Below are 16,842 nucleotides of genomic sequence, written 5' to 3'. Positions count from 1 at the left end.
TGCTGCTGCTGCTAAGTTGCTTCAGTCGTGTCTGACTCTGTGCAGCCCCATAGATGGCAGCCCACCAGGCTCCCCTGTCCCTGGGATTCTCCAAGCAAGAACACTGGAGTGGGTTACCATTTCCTTCTCCAATGCATGAAAGGGAAAAGTGAAAGTGAAGTTGCTCAGTCATGTCCAACTCTTAGTGATCCCATGGACTGCAGCCTACCAGTCTTCTCCGTCCATGGGATTTTCCAGGCAAGAGTACTGGAGTGGGGTGCCATTGCTTTCTCTAATGCAGGTATAATCCTATTTTCTGCATTAGATCTAATTTTGATTATTAAAAGATAAACCATGACATCAAGACATCAAACATGTATACTATCATGTAAGAATTGAATCACCAGTCTATGTCCGATGCAGGATACAGCATGCTTGGTGCTGGTGCACAGGGATGACCCAGAGGGATGTTGTGGGGAGGGAGGTGGGAGGGGGGTTCATGTTTGGGATCGCATGTACACCCGTGGTGGATTCATGTCAATGTATGGCAAAACCAATACAGTATTGTAAAGTAAAATAAAGTAAAAATAAAAATTAAAAAAAAAGACATCAATTTCATGACATCAGGGGACTCAGAGACTAGCCATAAGGCTATCTATTGCTTATTAATCTCTGTCTAAAGTAACATAAAATATCCAGATATCATCACATTATTTTTTAGTTGAAGTATAGTTGACTTTCAATAGTATCATAGTTTTAGGTGTACAACATAGTGATTTGATATTTCTATAGATTATATTCCATATAATGTAATTATAAAATATTGTCTATAGTCCCTGGGGTATACATTATGTCCTTGTATCTTACTTATTTTATACAAAGTAGTTTGTATCTCTTAATCCCCTTCACCAGTCTTGCCTGTCCCCCTAGTCCTCTCCCCTCTGCTAACAGATAGTTTGTTCTCTGTGTCTGCTTTTGTTTTGCTATATTTGTTCATTTGTTTTATTTTTCAGATTCTACATATAAGAGAAAAACACACAGTATTTATCTTTTTCTGTCTGACTTGTTTCACTAAACATAATACTCTCCAGGTCTATCCATGTTGGTAGAATGGTAAAATTTCATTCTCTTTTATGGTTGAGTAAAATTCCATTATACATACACACACACACACACACACACACACACACACACACACACACCCCACATCTTCTTTATCCATTCATTGGTTCATGGACAGTTAACTTTCTGTCATATCTTGATGATTGCAAGTAATGCTGCTGTGAATATTGGAGTTCATGTATCTTCAAATCAGTGTTTTCATTTTCTTGGGATTTATATCCAAGAGTAGAATTGCTGGATCATACGATAGCTCTATTTTTAATTTTTTGAGGAACTTCCATGCTGGGTTTTTTGTTTGTTTGTTTGTTTGTTTACAGTGGTTTCACCAATTTACATTCCCACCAACAGTGCACTTGAGTTCTCTATTCTCCACATTCTTGCCAACACTTATTCCTTGTCTTTCTGACAGTAGCCATTCTGGCAGATGGGAGCACATTGAGTTTTCATAGCTGGGGCTCTCAACTTTTGATCGTCAGTCTTAAAGCAGAGGATTTGGTTCATGACTGCATATCCTCTTTAAAAAGGAAGATATCCTGACACTTTCAGCAGCATCTTTCAGGGTAAAAGTGATGGATGTGTTGGTCGCTTTGATAGATTGCAAAGGTGGCTACAATTATTTGGCTCTCTTTGCAATGTGACTTTGTAGCCCTTTCCATCAAGATGGGGGGGGGGGCTATTTTCCCTCTCCCTGACTCTCAGCTGAACTTGTGACTTGCTTTGATCAATAGAATGTGAAAGAGGTGACATCGTGCCTGGTCTCCAGAGACTGTGCCTGCTGGCCTGCTCTTTTGGAACTTTCTGGAACCACAAGTGAACAAGTCCTGTATCCCATGCAGCCAAATCCAGAAACAGAGCTGGATTTTAGGTGCTTGAGGAAGCACAGCTGAGATCAGCAGAAGTGTAGGCTCCCAAGAAAAAAAAATAGTGGCTGTTATTTGAAGACACTACGTTTGGAGTTGCTTTGTTATACTATCATAATTTTATTTCTCTTCTGAGGCAGGTTAAAAGGGCAAGTCACTCCCTGTTCTTTAGTAGTAATATTACTTAGGGATCTGGGACAAAGATATCCTTCAGGAGCTTTGCAAAAATATTTCATTTGTTTCAATAATGTGCAAATTTTCTTTCTGTGATAGATACACATAGATTCTGGGTAATTTACTTAAGAACTACAGCTAAACTTCACATTTATTTTATTTCCCTCTTTTTTTCTCTAAAAGTGAAAAAAAAAAAAAAAAAACACCACACATTAAATGTGTAGTAAGCTCCAGAAGAAAAATGAAGTGTTTAATTAAAAGTCTCCTGATTGTCTAAGCTTCCCAAAGGCTCCAGCAGTGCTATTACATTACATAGCATTGGCCAACTGGGGGGAGGGGGGTGGGGGGGCAGGTGGAGGGGAGGGATGGTGTGTAAAATATCTGAAAAACATAAATGTCACTTTAGTTTTTGTGATGCTAATAGTGGATTTCTTTTTCTAAGTAACATTTATAACTTTTAAATTGTAAGATGTAGGCATTATTCTTCACTCCTGCCCTCCCAGCTCATTTTATGCATAAGGATACAAGGCTCTGAGAGATTAAGTCACTTGGTTTAATGATACTGGTATGTTATTTTCCCATTACCATCTGACACCCAAACCCAGGCTTTTCCCACATGTTAATAAATGATCGCTGTTGTTTTTTAGTTTCTTCAGTCGTGTCTAACTCTTTTGCAACCCATGTACTGTAGCTCACCAGGCTCCTCTGTCCATGGGATTTCTAGGCAAGAATACTGGAGTGGGGATCTCCGTTTCCTTCTCCAGGGGATCTTCCTGACCCAGGGATAGAACCTGGGTCTCCTGCTTTGGATTCTTTACCACTGAGCCACTTAGGAAGCCCGATAAATAATTAGTGGTTTGAAATTTGACAGCACGTTTCATCTAAGATATTTAAAATGTTAATAACTTTTCTTCTTCCATAACATCCATTTTTTTATTTGGAAAATATTGAATAGAGAAATAATTATTATAGCAATATAACATTTAATTTAAAAACCACCTCTATGATAATCTTTCAGGCTAACCTCACTGCTAAAATTGTGTTCGTCTCCCCACCCCCAACTTTTGGTTTGTGAATATTTTAGACATTCAGAAAAGTTGAAAAATTTTTAAAGCAATCACCCATTTTGATTCTGTAATTTACATTTTATAATACTTGCTTTACCATATCATCTCAGTTATCCTTTCTTATCCATCCTCCAACCAATTTTTGTGTATTCCCCTTTAAAAGGATGGTTCTGTGGCCCAAGACAAAACACTGTTAAGAACATTGCTTTGTGAGCAAAGGTTTGTCATCTCACCTTGGCACCAAGGTCTGCAGACAAAACCACTGATGATCTGAAAGCCAGCTTCGAAGGAAGGATGCCAATAAAAGAGCCAACTGCAATCAGTTTCAAAATGACTTACGTGGTCTGAATGGAGGCATTGCCTGCCTGCTAATCGGAAGGGTTGGCAAGAATGCAACTCCTACCCACTGGCCTAGAGGATGTTTTTTCACTGTAGCTCTAATCCTGAGTCATGTGTTGGCTCTTTCCCTTTATTTCCTTCTTTCCTTCTTTTTTGTCTTTCTTTCTTCTTAGAGAAAGACTTTTCTCAAAGAAGGGACTTTCTTAGAGAAAGTTTGGGCTTTCTTCTCAAGAATGATAGAAACAAAAATAAAAAACCATGGAAGGAATCATGGAATCACAGGATATAGAAGGACAGGAGAACACCCGACTCTGCCAAATGGGCCAGGTCCCTGAGATTAAGGGTAAAGATCACTGAGCACAGAAAGCTCAAAAAAAACATGCACAGTGTTGGAGAAAAGAGGAGAGGCAACTCCAGAAGAGTGACACAGCTGGAGGTTAAGGAAAAGTGGTTAAGGTGCTGCCAAGAGTCTGGAAGAAAGGCCCTACAAATAATCCATCCACTATTGTTTTAAAACCATAATGCCCACATAGGCTGGTAACTGATTTTTTTTTTTGTCCCTGGAACATGCTACTTTATACTTTGTTCTATTCACTAAATACAAGTATTGAACCAAAAGGAACCAGTCTTACAAATGGATTTGAAATCTATGGCTTTGGGAGGCCCAGAAATTCCAGTGTATGCAGAGAGTTTTTATAAATCTTGTGGGAAGTTTTGTGGCTGCATGACCCTGGCTGCTGGGAACTTCTCCAGTAAGTGAGGCCCACTGACTCCCCCCACGACTAAAACCACAACCATCCTTTCGGGGGATAAACAGATAAACAAATGTCACTGCTTACCAAGAGAGCACTCAGAGGGGAGTGTTTAGAGAACTAGAAAGAGGGAATTCTGGAGGAACTTGAGCAACTGTCTTACAGCATGAAGAGTAAGGAAAACTCCTTCTTGACCTAAGGTTATTATAGATGTGGTTGTTATTTATGGATTTCACCAAGCACAAGATTACTTGGACCCTAGCTTATAAAATGAGTGTTTCCGATAACAGCAGAAAATAATTCAAAAATTAAGCCTAGGACAAAAGAATCATGTCATTTTATTGTTAGAGAGATAATATGAGGCTCTATCTATTGTGAGAAAAGTGGACCAGGGCTTGGACATTCATGGAGGGAAGAGCTATAGAACCAGAGTGGCTGGGACAGAACAGCCACTGAACCTTGGGAATGGAAGGCTACTTAGGGCAATTGGGCCATCACAACTGCCTTGACGTCCCATAACCATCTAGCTCTCTGAAGCATCTGAGTCTGAATGTGTCTTTTAAAAAATATGTATTTATTTATTTGGCTACACCAGGTCTTAGCTGTAGCTCGGGGGATCTAGTTCTCTGACCAGGGATCGGACCCAGGCCCCCTGCATTGGAAGTGCAGAGTCTTAGCTACTGGACCACCACGGAAGAAAGTCTCTGGTCTTTATAGTCTTAAGCAGCTCAGACAACTGAAAAATGCTGACCATCTCTCATTCCAAGCATCCCAGAAGCTCTATGTGTGAGAGAGGAGCAGAGAAATGAGCCATATTACTCATACCTCTGTGTTTTTCCTCCTAGGAAGTATTAGGATCTCAGAAATATTAGAGACAATGTAATTTTATGGTTGATTATAAACCTGTATTTGTAGTCAGTGGTTGCTATAGACTGAATCATGTCCACTCAAAGTTTACATAAAATGTATCTGTTGAAGCCCTAAGCCCCCTTGTGACTGTATTTGCAGACAGGGTTCTTGGGAGTTAATTAAGGTTAAATGAAGTCTTCAGAATAGGGTCCTAATCTGACAGGATTGGTGGCCTTTTCAGAAGAGGAAGATAAAGAGACCTTTTATTCTCTCCCTGTACACACACTGAAAGGCCTTGGAAGGACCCATGAGAAGGTGGCCATTGATAAGATGGGAAGAGGACCTCCAAATCCTGACCATGCTGGCACCCTGATCTCAGACTTTCAGCCTCCAGACTGTGAGGAGCCTCCACACTTCAAACAAAATAAATTTCTGTTAAGCCATCTAGTCTGTGGCATTTTGTTATGGCAGACTGAGCTGACTAATACAGTGGGAACAACACCAAGGTAGGAACCTAGATCTGACTCCTGGTCAAATACACTTTTTTGCTCTTTTTTAAAATTTATCCACCAGTTCTCTTTCATTTTTGTTCTCTGAGTGTCGTGTTCTTGTATCTCTTCCAGCTGACCTCAGGATGACAGAATGTGGCAACATGGAATTTAAAAGGGATTTTCAGAGGTCTAGGAACCAGTATGCAGAGAATTTCTGTGTGCTGCTACAGCAGTCCATATTTTCCTTTGTAGTACTCATATTTGCTCTTGAAGATCTGTATTTTCCCTAGAGCAGAAGCTCCATGAGGACAGAGGCTTTTTAACTTATTCATTGCTATATCTTTAGCCTCTAGCACAGAGAAAAATCATCAACTGTACCTTCTGTCACAATTCTCCCATTTATCTGGTTTAGCAAGCATTCACAAAGGACTCACTAGAACCTAGGCTTTGTGCCATGGCAGACAGTAATAGTACGCGCTCAGTCGCCTCAGTCACGTCTGACTCTTTGTGACTCTATGGACTGTAGCCCTCCAGGCTCCTCTGTGTGATTTTCCAGGCAAGAATACGGCAGTGGGTTGCCATTTCCTTCTGCAGGGGATCTTCCCAACTCAGGGATCAAACCTGCATCTCCTGAGCTGGCAGGCAAGTTCTTTACTGCTGAGCCACCAAGGAAGCCCCCTGTAATGGTATAGTGTTTCTCAAAGTGTGAATGCTGAACCAAAAACATCAGTATCACCTGGGACCTTGTTAGAAATACAACTTCTTGGGCCTGGCCTCAGGCCTAGAAATCAGAAACTCTGGGTGTTGGGCATAGCATCTGTGTTTTCACAAGCCCTCCAGGTGATTTAACTCAGGTTCAGGTTTGTAGTAGTGATTACGTCAGTCGTTTATTCCATTGCCCCCATTCTTCTATCTCGGTGGAAGACGTCCTTAATGCCCAACACCTGGGTATTGCCAACAGCTCTTAGTAACTCTGAGCTGCTAAAGCCTAACTCAATGTGCTCAGTCACACTGGAGTCACGCTGGGCTGTTTCCCAAACGTGCTGAACACCAGGCTCTTCTTTTAGAAGCTCTGCTTTAATTAGTTCTGCCTGTGACCTGAGCAACAATGTTTTAAAAGTTCTCCAGGTGATTGTAATATGTAGTCAAGCTTGAGAACCACTGAGATAGTTGGAAGACTAGGAAGAAGAGGAATTGAAACTGAGCACGCTGAAGAAGGTTGAAGTTTTAGATTGAGTCACATGAACCTGCCATAGTTATAGGTCAAACTCTGTCAAATATTGGTAATTATATGTAGTTTGACGTGTTGAATGTTCTCAACTCCCAAACAAAAGCAGTCTTGGCACACCCAACCAAAGGGCTCAGAAATAAAGAAATTATTATAAACTCAATTTGTTCAACTGAAGCAAAATGCATTATCTTCATCATTAATAATAGAATTGCTGAGAATTCCCTGCTGGTTCAGTGGTTAGGGCTCTGCATTTTCACTGCTGGTGGGTTCAACCCCTGGTCAGAGGAACTAAATTCTACAAGCCGTGTGGCACAGCAAAAAAAAAAAAAAAAAGGAACTGCTACTGTGATTTTTGATTACTTTTCTCAAGAGCTGGGGTCACAAGCTTTTCTGCAAAGGACCTACTAATAAATATTTTAGGATTTGCAGGCCACATGGTGTCTCCTACCTCTCCTAAACTCTACCATTGTTGTAGGGAAATCAGCCAGAGACAACATGTAAACGAAAGGGCACAGCTGTGTTCCAAGAAAACTGTATTTACTAAAACAGGCAGATTTGACCAGGGGCCATAATTTGCCACCTCCAGTTCTATGTTATGAATTTTCTATAACAGTGTTAGATAAAAGTTGTTTAAGGCTTTTGCATGATGAAACAGCTGCCTATTGACTTAAGTAAAGTTATACAAATTAGCTATAAGACACAAAGAGAGCCTCCATAATGTCAAGTAGTTTGCAAGTGCTACAATGTAGTGTTGCTGAGTTCCTTGGAATAGAAGGACTCCCATTTAAACAGCAGTTGTGAGGTGTGGGGACAGAGATGGGAGACGTCCTAAAGTATGAGAAATACTTTTCCCTTCCTATACAATTAATGTTTAGCAAATATTACTGTATTAGTTTGCTAGGGTCATCGTAACAAAGAACCGCAGATTGTGTTAAACAGCAAAAATTCATTTTCTCACAATTCTGGAGGCTGGAAGTCTGAGAACCAGGTGTTGGCAAGGTTGGTTCCTTCTAAGACCTTGGCTTGTGACTGGCCATCTTCTGCCTGGGTCTTCACATGATCTCTCTCTCTGTGTGTTCTCATCTCTTCTTCTTATAGAGACACAGGTCTGATTGGATTAGAATCTACTGGTATGACCTCCTTTAACCTTAATTATCCCTTCAAAGTTTCTGTCTACAAATATAGACACATTCTGAGGTACTGAGAGTTAGGACTTCAGCACATAAATGGGAGTGGAGGCATATGTTCAGCCCATAACATTTATCAAATGCATTACCTTCATGACCAACACACATGTCAAGTAAGTTCTCTAAAATCACTATAGTCTCTGGACAGTGTCATACTGAGAGAAGTAAGTCAGAGAAGGAGAAACATCGTATGACATCTCTTATATGTGGAATCTAAAAAGAAATGATACAAATGAACTTACTGACAAAACAGAGACTCACAGGCTTAGAAAATGAACTTATGGTTGCCAGGGGGAGGGGATAGTTAGGGAATGTGGGATGGTCATATATACACTGCTATATTTTAAATGGATAAACAACTTATTGTATAGTACATGGAACTCTGCTCAATGTTATATGGCAGCCTGGATGGGAAGGGGGGTTTGTGGGAGAATGGCTACATGTATATGTATGGCTGAGTCCCTTCTCTGTTCACCTGAAACTATCACAACATTGTTAATTGGCTATATATCAATACAAAATGAAAAGTTTAAAAAAATCACTGTAGTTTCCCATTTGCCACATCCTAATGACTTGTCCTACTCAGAGATAGTTACAGCTGGAAGGAGCCTGCAGCTGAGCTTATCCAAACTCATTTTGTAGCTAAGCAAACAGACCCAGAGAGATGCCGTGGGTTACCATAGTCATACCAATAGGCCAGAGGTAAGACCGTGTCAGGATGCTGATTCATGTTCTTACATGAATTTTCCAAGATGAATTTCTTGAGCACCTACCACATGCTGGGCATTGGGTTAGATGCTAGAGATAAAGGGAGTTCCCACCATGGAGTGGTTTAGACATGTACCCATCCATGAGTTAAGCATGTGGCGCTGGTGTGCCTGGGAAAAGTGGACGAAGTTTGTGGGGATGTTGAACACCTGTTGTTCATCTCTAATTTCAACTCTAAAGCTAGGGAGCTCTTTCTGAAACTTTTGTTTTCTTCCTTTATTTTATGATATCATCAGCTATATGGCTATATGCATTTAATAGCAATTTTCAAAGAAAGAAAACAATCAGACAATGTGAAAGATATATCCTGATGTAAAGTGTTGAAACATGAAAAAAGGACATTTTAGATTTAGAGAAATAAGATTATGGTTGTGAAGATTTAGAGAGGAGTCTGAAACAGTACCTTGGGGATATCCAAGATAACATTGTTCTGCCAGTAATTTGAAAATTATATATATCAAATTATGTGTAGTTTTGAACTCTGTCTTACCTGAGAAGTTCCATATATATTTGTTGGATAAGTGACTTAGATTAGTGGTGGATGTCTCATACCTGTTGTTTTTTATCCTCTCTGCCTTGTTTATTTATGCCCCTGTTTTCACTCATTGTCATTTGGAGTTTCCTGGTGGGGAGTCATTAATTCATGTCTTCAGTGCACTATATTTAACCAGAACACATGTTTCTAGTGTCTTTTTATTCTGGAAGATTTGAAACAGAGGAGGGAAATGGGTTTGGGATGATCTAAGTAAAGCCAAGTGGCTACTACCTTACATAATAACCATTTTTACGGTGTGCTTCAGGCTGTTCATCAGTCACTGCTTGCACTAATTCAGAAACTGACCAATGAAGGGAAGGTGAGAAAGTCTTCCTTTTGTTAGGTCGTTGGGACCATTAAGAAATAGGTGAATGAATTTACATTCTTTAGGTGAGTGAAAAAAATCTTAGCTCTGTCCTTAACATCCGCTCCCAGAAACAGGTTAAAGGTGATTTATTAACTTTCAGATTCAATTCAGAGGATGTTGTCTAGCAGGAAAGCCCAACAATTCTATCCTAAGTGCTCCAGAGTCTTTGGGTTACTGAAGCTTTCTTTGAATTGTATTTGTCTTTGATCTGAGGACCTCTTGTGTGCTTTGTAACTATATACAGGATTAAATACTTCCTCCATTTATATAGAAATCCCAAAACACAGAGGTGTAAAATGATTTGAACAATAATTTTCGGTAAGTTGATTGGAGACTGGTTTAGAACCAGGGGCTTCTGGATTAAAAGTGTTGTTGTTTTGTTTTATTAATATGCTAAACTTCTTGAGTTATAAAATCCCTTTTGATAGATTATGTGCAATAGAATCATATTATTAAAGAGATTCAGATACACTGTGTATAAAAGTATGCTTTCCTACATGTTGTAAAAATCAAACAAAAGATGGCTCTTGAAGGCCAAAGTTAGCCTTAATTAACAGTATCTATCACATAGTAATTCTCTGGATTTAAGAAACTCTTATAGTTATGGGCTTAATATTTTTCTAATATTCTATAGACCAGTGGGCATCTTAATGAAGAATTATGGACTCCACTGGAATTGAAAGCTATGGGGAGGGTTAGAAGGAAAGCACAGGTTTGGGGCAGTAGAAGGAACCCACTCCAGTACTCTTGCCTGAAAAATTCCATGGACAGAGGAGCCTGGTAAGCTACAGCCCATGAAATCGCAAAGAGTTGCTGTGCTGAGCCCATTCCAGGATGTGCATCCACAGCACAGGCTGCTCTGACCTTTGTTTTCCTTATCTTTGGCTAGAAATACTGACTTTTATCTCAAAGGGGGGAAAATTTTTTTTTCTTTTTGTAAGTAAAGCCATCAAGAGGCTTCCCTGGTGGCTCAGAGGTTAAAGCATAAGCCTGCAATGCGGGAGACCTGGGTTCGATCCCTGGGTGGGGAAGATCCCCTGGAGAAGGAAATGGCAACCCACTCCAGTATTCTTGCTTGGGGAATCCCATGGATGGAGAAGCCTGGTGGGCTACAGTCCACGGGGTTGCAAAGAGTCGGACCCGACTGAGCGACTTCACTTCACTTCAAGGCTTTTCCTAAGGTGGGGTTTTTAGTGTGAACCCCTCAGACTACCTGCCTTAGAATCACCTGGAAGCTTGTTGAAATATTTCAAGGCCTACACCTGACTCATAAATCAGAATCCCTTTGGGTGAAGTCAAGAATCTTTATTTTAAATAAGTTCTCAGTGTGTTTCTGAAACCCCCAAAGTTTGAAAACCATTGGACTGCAAGAATAGGAAATTCCCTGGTGATCCAGTAGTTAGGACTCAGCACTCTCACTGCTGAGAACCCGAGTTCAATCCCTGGTTGGGGAACTAAGGATCCTGTAAAGTGTGTGGTGGGACATAAATAAACAAACTTTAAAAAAAAAAAAAAAAGAATATGTTCTAGATTAAAGAGTATAATAAAAGAATTGTAAAAGTGAACTGAAGATGCCCTTAAGATAATATTGGCAGGATTCCTTAATGGGCAAAAATCTCAGGCAAATCAAGGATTATGCCTTATTTTTAAAAGTCACTTGGGGACTTTGCTGGTGGTCCAGTGGCTGGGACTCCACACTTCCAATGCAGGGGGGCCCAGTTTGATCCCTGGTCAGGCAACTAGAAGGCAATGGCACCCCACTCCAGTACTCTTGCCTGGAAAATCCCATGGATGGAGGAGCCTGGTAGGCTGCAGTCCATGGGGTCACTAGGAGTCAGACACGACTGAGCAACTTCACTTTCACTTTTCACTTTCATGCATTGGAGAAGGAAATGGCAACCCACTCCAGTGTTCTTGCCTGGAGAATCCCAGGGACAGTGGAGCCTGGTGGGCTGCCGTCTATGGGGTTGTAAAGAGTCAGACACGACTGAAGTGACTTAGCAGCAGCAGCAGGGAACTAGATCCCACATGCTGCAACTGGGGGTTCATATGCCACAGCTAAAGATCCCTCATGCTGCAACCACAAGACCTGGCATGCTGAAACGAGGATGGAAGACCCCACATGCCACAACTAAGACTCGGCACAGCCAAGTGGATGAATAAATAAAATAAATATTTTTTTTTTTAAGTCAGTTGAAGTTTTGGTGTTTGAAAACAGCAGGGAAACATTTAGATAAATTGTTGGCTGAAAATATTCTGCTCTTAAAGGAGAGAAGTGTTTTATGCAAACAATTCTTTTGAACTACTTTTTATATGATAAGATATGAAAACCCCTTTTATACACTTCACATCAAAGGATATTTTTCAATAAGATTTTCTGGGATTAAAGCACATTCCTTTGAAATTAAGAAGCAGTAGGAAGTGTACTATGTAAAATCCAATTAACTGGGTATAAAATTGAGACTCTGCTATCATTTGGCCCCTGCAAACCTGAGGTTTAAGTTTATACCATGTATGAAAAAGGGATTTGAACTGAATGATTTCTGTAAATCAGGTGTAAACTAATCATCTTATTTCCCTAACATCATTCGATGACCCCCCATATCTCTAAGGACAAGGTTCAAAGCCTTGAAGAATATTCATAGGACTTCCTTCTCCAGTCTTACGTCTTCCTCCCAGGTTTCCCTTTTAGTTTCTGCTCATTCTGACCTCTCAGATCTTCTCCTCAGATCACCATTCTTCTTGCTGCCAGCAACATTCCCTTTTTCTCCCTTCTTCTCTAGAATGTAGTGAGCACATATTTTATTATTATTAATATTATCATTACTGACAATGAAGAAAAGTGTACATGTTAAGATATATTTTCAAGGTAAACTGGTCTTTCTGAGCCCATGGGTTTAAGAGAGGTGAGAAGGTATAGAGAGACATCTAGGATGATGCTTAAATTTTTACCTTGAGAAATGAAGAAATTAATTTAACAGTTAGGGCTAATTACTGTATATGAGAAAACAAAGAAGCCCTAAGTGATTACCCATTTTGTTTTATTCATGCTAAATTTAAGTTGCTCATGGGTTGACGGGGAGAGATGTTAACATGGAATAGAAATCAGGCGTCTGGACTTCCAGGTAAGAGTTGAAGATAGAGATATAGTTAAAGCAACAGCAGTAATGGGATGTATTTAAACATAGATTTAAAGGTATCTAAAGCAACAGCAGTAATGGGACTTCCCTAGCAGGCCAGTGGTTAGGACCCCATGCTCCCCATATAGAGGGCACATGTTTGATCCCTGGTAAGGGAACTAAGATCCTGCATCCTGCATGCCACACAGAGCACCCAAAAGAAAAAAAAAAAAAAGCAACAGCAATAAAGAAAACCCTTGGAGAGAATGATGTAGAGAGAGGTGGAAAGGGCAACTTCAGGCCCAAGGAGAGGAGGAATAGCAGCAGAGGAAGCCAGTGGGGAAGGAAGAAAGCTGGAAGAGTGGTACCCTAGAGTGAGGAGAGGCAAGTGGTTCAAGAGAGTTGGGGTGTCAATTCTGTTGAAGACTGCCAGTAAGAAAAGTAAAATGAGGCTTAAGAAGTGACCTCTGGATTCAGCTACATGCAGGCCACTGGTGACAATGAAAAGGAGTAGGGGAGTAGGGGTGACGGAAATTCGTGCTGCCTGGGCTATGGGAAAAGGCAAGAAGAGGAAATGGTGACCAAAACTGTATAAGATCCCTTACGCAGTTTTGCTTGCTCCTTGGAAGAAACCTTATCTAGATTTTGTCTAGACCAACCTAGACAGCATATTGAAAAGCAGAGACATTACTTTGCCAACAAAGCTCTGTCTAGTCAAAGCTATGGTTTTTCCAGTGGTCATGTATGGATGTGAGAGGCAGACTATAAAGAAAGCTGAGCACCAAAGAATTGATGCTTTTGAACTGTGGTGTTGGAGAAGACTCTTGAGAGTCCTTGGACTGCAAGGAGATCCAACCAGGCCATCCTAAAGGAAATCAATACTGAATATTCATTGGAAGGACTGATGCTTAAGCTGAAACTCCAATACTTTGGCCACCTGATGTGAAGAGCTGACTCATTGGAAAAGACCCTGATGCTGGGAAAGATTGAAGGCGGGAGGAGAAGGGGATGACAGAGGATGAGATGGTTGGATGGCATCACCGACTGAATGGAAATGAGTTTGAGTAGGCTCTGGAAGTTGGTGATGGACAGGGAGGCCGGCGTGCTGCAGTCCATGGGGTCACAAAGAGTAGGACATGACTGAGTGACTGAACTGAACTGAAACAGTTTTGCTGAGAAGAGGAGCAGATAAATGAGGCTGTGTGATGATGATACAGGATAAAAGGAGTGTTATTGTTTTACTGCTAGCAGATATACACCATGTTAACGTGGTAAGAATGATTCAGGTGCAAGGAAGACACTCACATATAGGTGAAAGATAGTATCTGCAGGATGAGATCTAGAGGATACAAGGGTTACAGAGATCAAATAGAAGGATCAGACCATGTTTGCTGCCAGGAGTGTTCATCCATGCTAACAAGGAAGGAAGGATATGAGCAGGTCTGTGGATGGCTTTGGTGTGGGAAGAACACTTCTATTTTGTCACTGATGTATGAGTCAAGGTATCAGCTGGGAACTGGATGAAGATGTGATGGATGGAGAGGTCTGCAAGAAAGTGGTATGAAATGGTTGTCCAGAGGAAGAGAAAAATATATACTAGAGAATATCCTCAGACAGTACCACTGCCTAAGTGCCCATCTGCAATTTGTTATCATGAATTAAAGTAAGACAAGTCATGCAGTTGGGTGTTTTTCTCCCCAAAACACCTAATCTTCAGATGTAATGTTCAGATGCTACCCTCACCATGCTGCCCCTCCTTAGCTTGGCTTTCAGTCCTGCTAGATTCTTCTGTGGAAATCCATGTGGCTCCTCCAAGTCTAGATCAGGTGCTCTCTAATGGTCTCTGTTATTTACCTCTATTATGAACATATTTATGCATCTGTACCTCCCATCTGAACATAAGCTCACAGAAGGCAGATATTTCTTAACCGATGTTGTTCTAACCTCAACCTCAAACACAGCACTTAGCACACAATAGGTGCTGAATACATACTAGTTGAATAAGAGAAATATGGTCCATAAGACAGATATCAGTCTCTGCAGTTTCCACATTAGCACCAAGAACATTTGTGTTGAGTGTTAATTAAAAAGAATTTTAACCTATTTATTGCTAAAACAGTGACAAATTTCCTAAGATTTACAGTCCAGCTTCTTCTTGCTTCAGTTTCCAAAATTAGTATATATAATTGTACACAAGTTTATTTCCCAGAAGTTTTGGCTTTTAGCTGATTGCTTTCCTTTGCCTTCTGAAATGGAGAATAAGGAAGACTTTATTTTATAATAGCAAGATGAAAGGTGAAAACTAAGCACCAAACTTATATTTTCAGTGTAGTGTAATGGATCTGCCCATTACATTTTATCTGCTAGACAGTTTTCTTTTTCAAATTAGAAACCTACGTGTTTAAGGAAAATACACCTTATATTTCCCACATAATTTGTACAAGAAGGATAAACATATATTTAAATATATTTAGGAATATTTTGAATAATTAGGAATATTTTGAAAAGAGTATAATATATATTTAAAGTTTCCCTTTAAATATAACTTATATTTCCCTTGTGGCTCAGCTGGTAAAGAAACCACCTGCAGTGCAGGAGACCTGGATTTGGGAAGATCCCCTGGAGAAGGGAAAGGCTATCCACTACAGTATTTTGGCCTAGAGAATTCCATGAACTATACAGTCCATGGGGTCGCAAAGAGTCGGACATGACTGAACGACTTTCACTTTCACTTAATGCGAAGGACAGATTCAACACACAATCAAGGATGTGGGCCTCAATGGTACCTCATCAATAAGAATGGCAATATTTTACAAAGATGCAAGAATGCATTTACTATCTCACAGAATCTTCACAATACTCCTCAACCTTGAGCTGTATTTTTAATTTCAGTATATGTAAAATGAAGTTTAGAGAGCTACAGTAAAACTCTTACCAAGTCACAGAGCTGCTAAAGGGCAGAGTCTGAACTTAAGCCAAGACTGGTTGGCTCCAAAACTGATTTTCTGTTCTAAAATGGAATGTGGAGAATCCCTTATTGGATGCCCCTTATGATGTTGAAGGTTGCTTGCAGTTCTAATTTTGCATAACTTCTAAAGAGAAAAATAAGTTTCTCTTGTACATCTTACTTACTTTGAATTAGCAGCCCCATTAGTGGCTGGGGAATTATTTAAAATATTCTCAATGTTTTTCCTACTCTCCAGATGTGGATCCGAGCTTTACATGTAGTGGCTCAAAGGGACAATGATTTTTTGGAGAGTAAATAATACTGCTTCCATTTATTTTCACTACTGGAACCTCTGCTATAGAGAACAAGAGGATTTAAAAAATGTCCAGGATAGATAAAGGTTTTAGAGGTACTTGCAAAATGGGTATTATATGATCATAAAACCTGAATTTACACTTCTTTTCATTAGTTGAGATTTTTAGTCTCTAGTTATTAGGTTATGTATTTATTGCAAAAGTAAATATTTATTTTAGTTCTATAGAATGCTAAGTTCAATCTTGCCACTAATTTATTTCAACAGATATCCAATGACCCCTAAGTTGAACTCTACAAATGCCAATGCACATTATGGACCAGATGAACATCTGACACATCACACAGCGTGTATCACTTAATTATAGAAAGCTTATGTAATAACAAACTTTTATATAGTGCATGTTTAACAAGAGAGCATGTAGGAACAAACTCATTTTACAGATGGAGAAAAAAGGCTCAGAGAGGTTAGTGACTTCTCTAGGTTCAAGCTCCTAGTAAGTGGCAGAGTTAGCACCTGGAAATACTCTGAGGGTGCATGACTATAATAATCTTCCTAATACTGGGGTGATGTGTTATCATGTATTAGAAAGAGAACCAAAGAATACTAAGTAGTCTTAAAGACTAGTAATTAGGGGCAACAAATCCTTGGCTCTAGGAATACCAACTGCATCACTTCCTATGAGAACTCAAAGTCTGAGCTGAAAAGGAGTGACTAAAGGAAATTGTAAGGAACCTGTATG

This window comes from Capricornis sumatraensis, chromosome 13 (assembly GCF_032405125.1).
Source record: "Capricornis sumatraensis isolate serow.1 chromosome 13, serow.2, whole genome shotgun sequence".
Classification (NCBI taxonomy): Eukaryota; Metazoa; Chordata; class Mammalia; order Artiodactyla; family Bovidae; genus Capricornis; species Capricornis sumatraensis.
The sequence above is the reverse complement of the archived record's forward strand: the minus strand, read 5'-3'. Positions refer to the sequence as shown.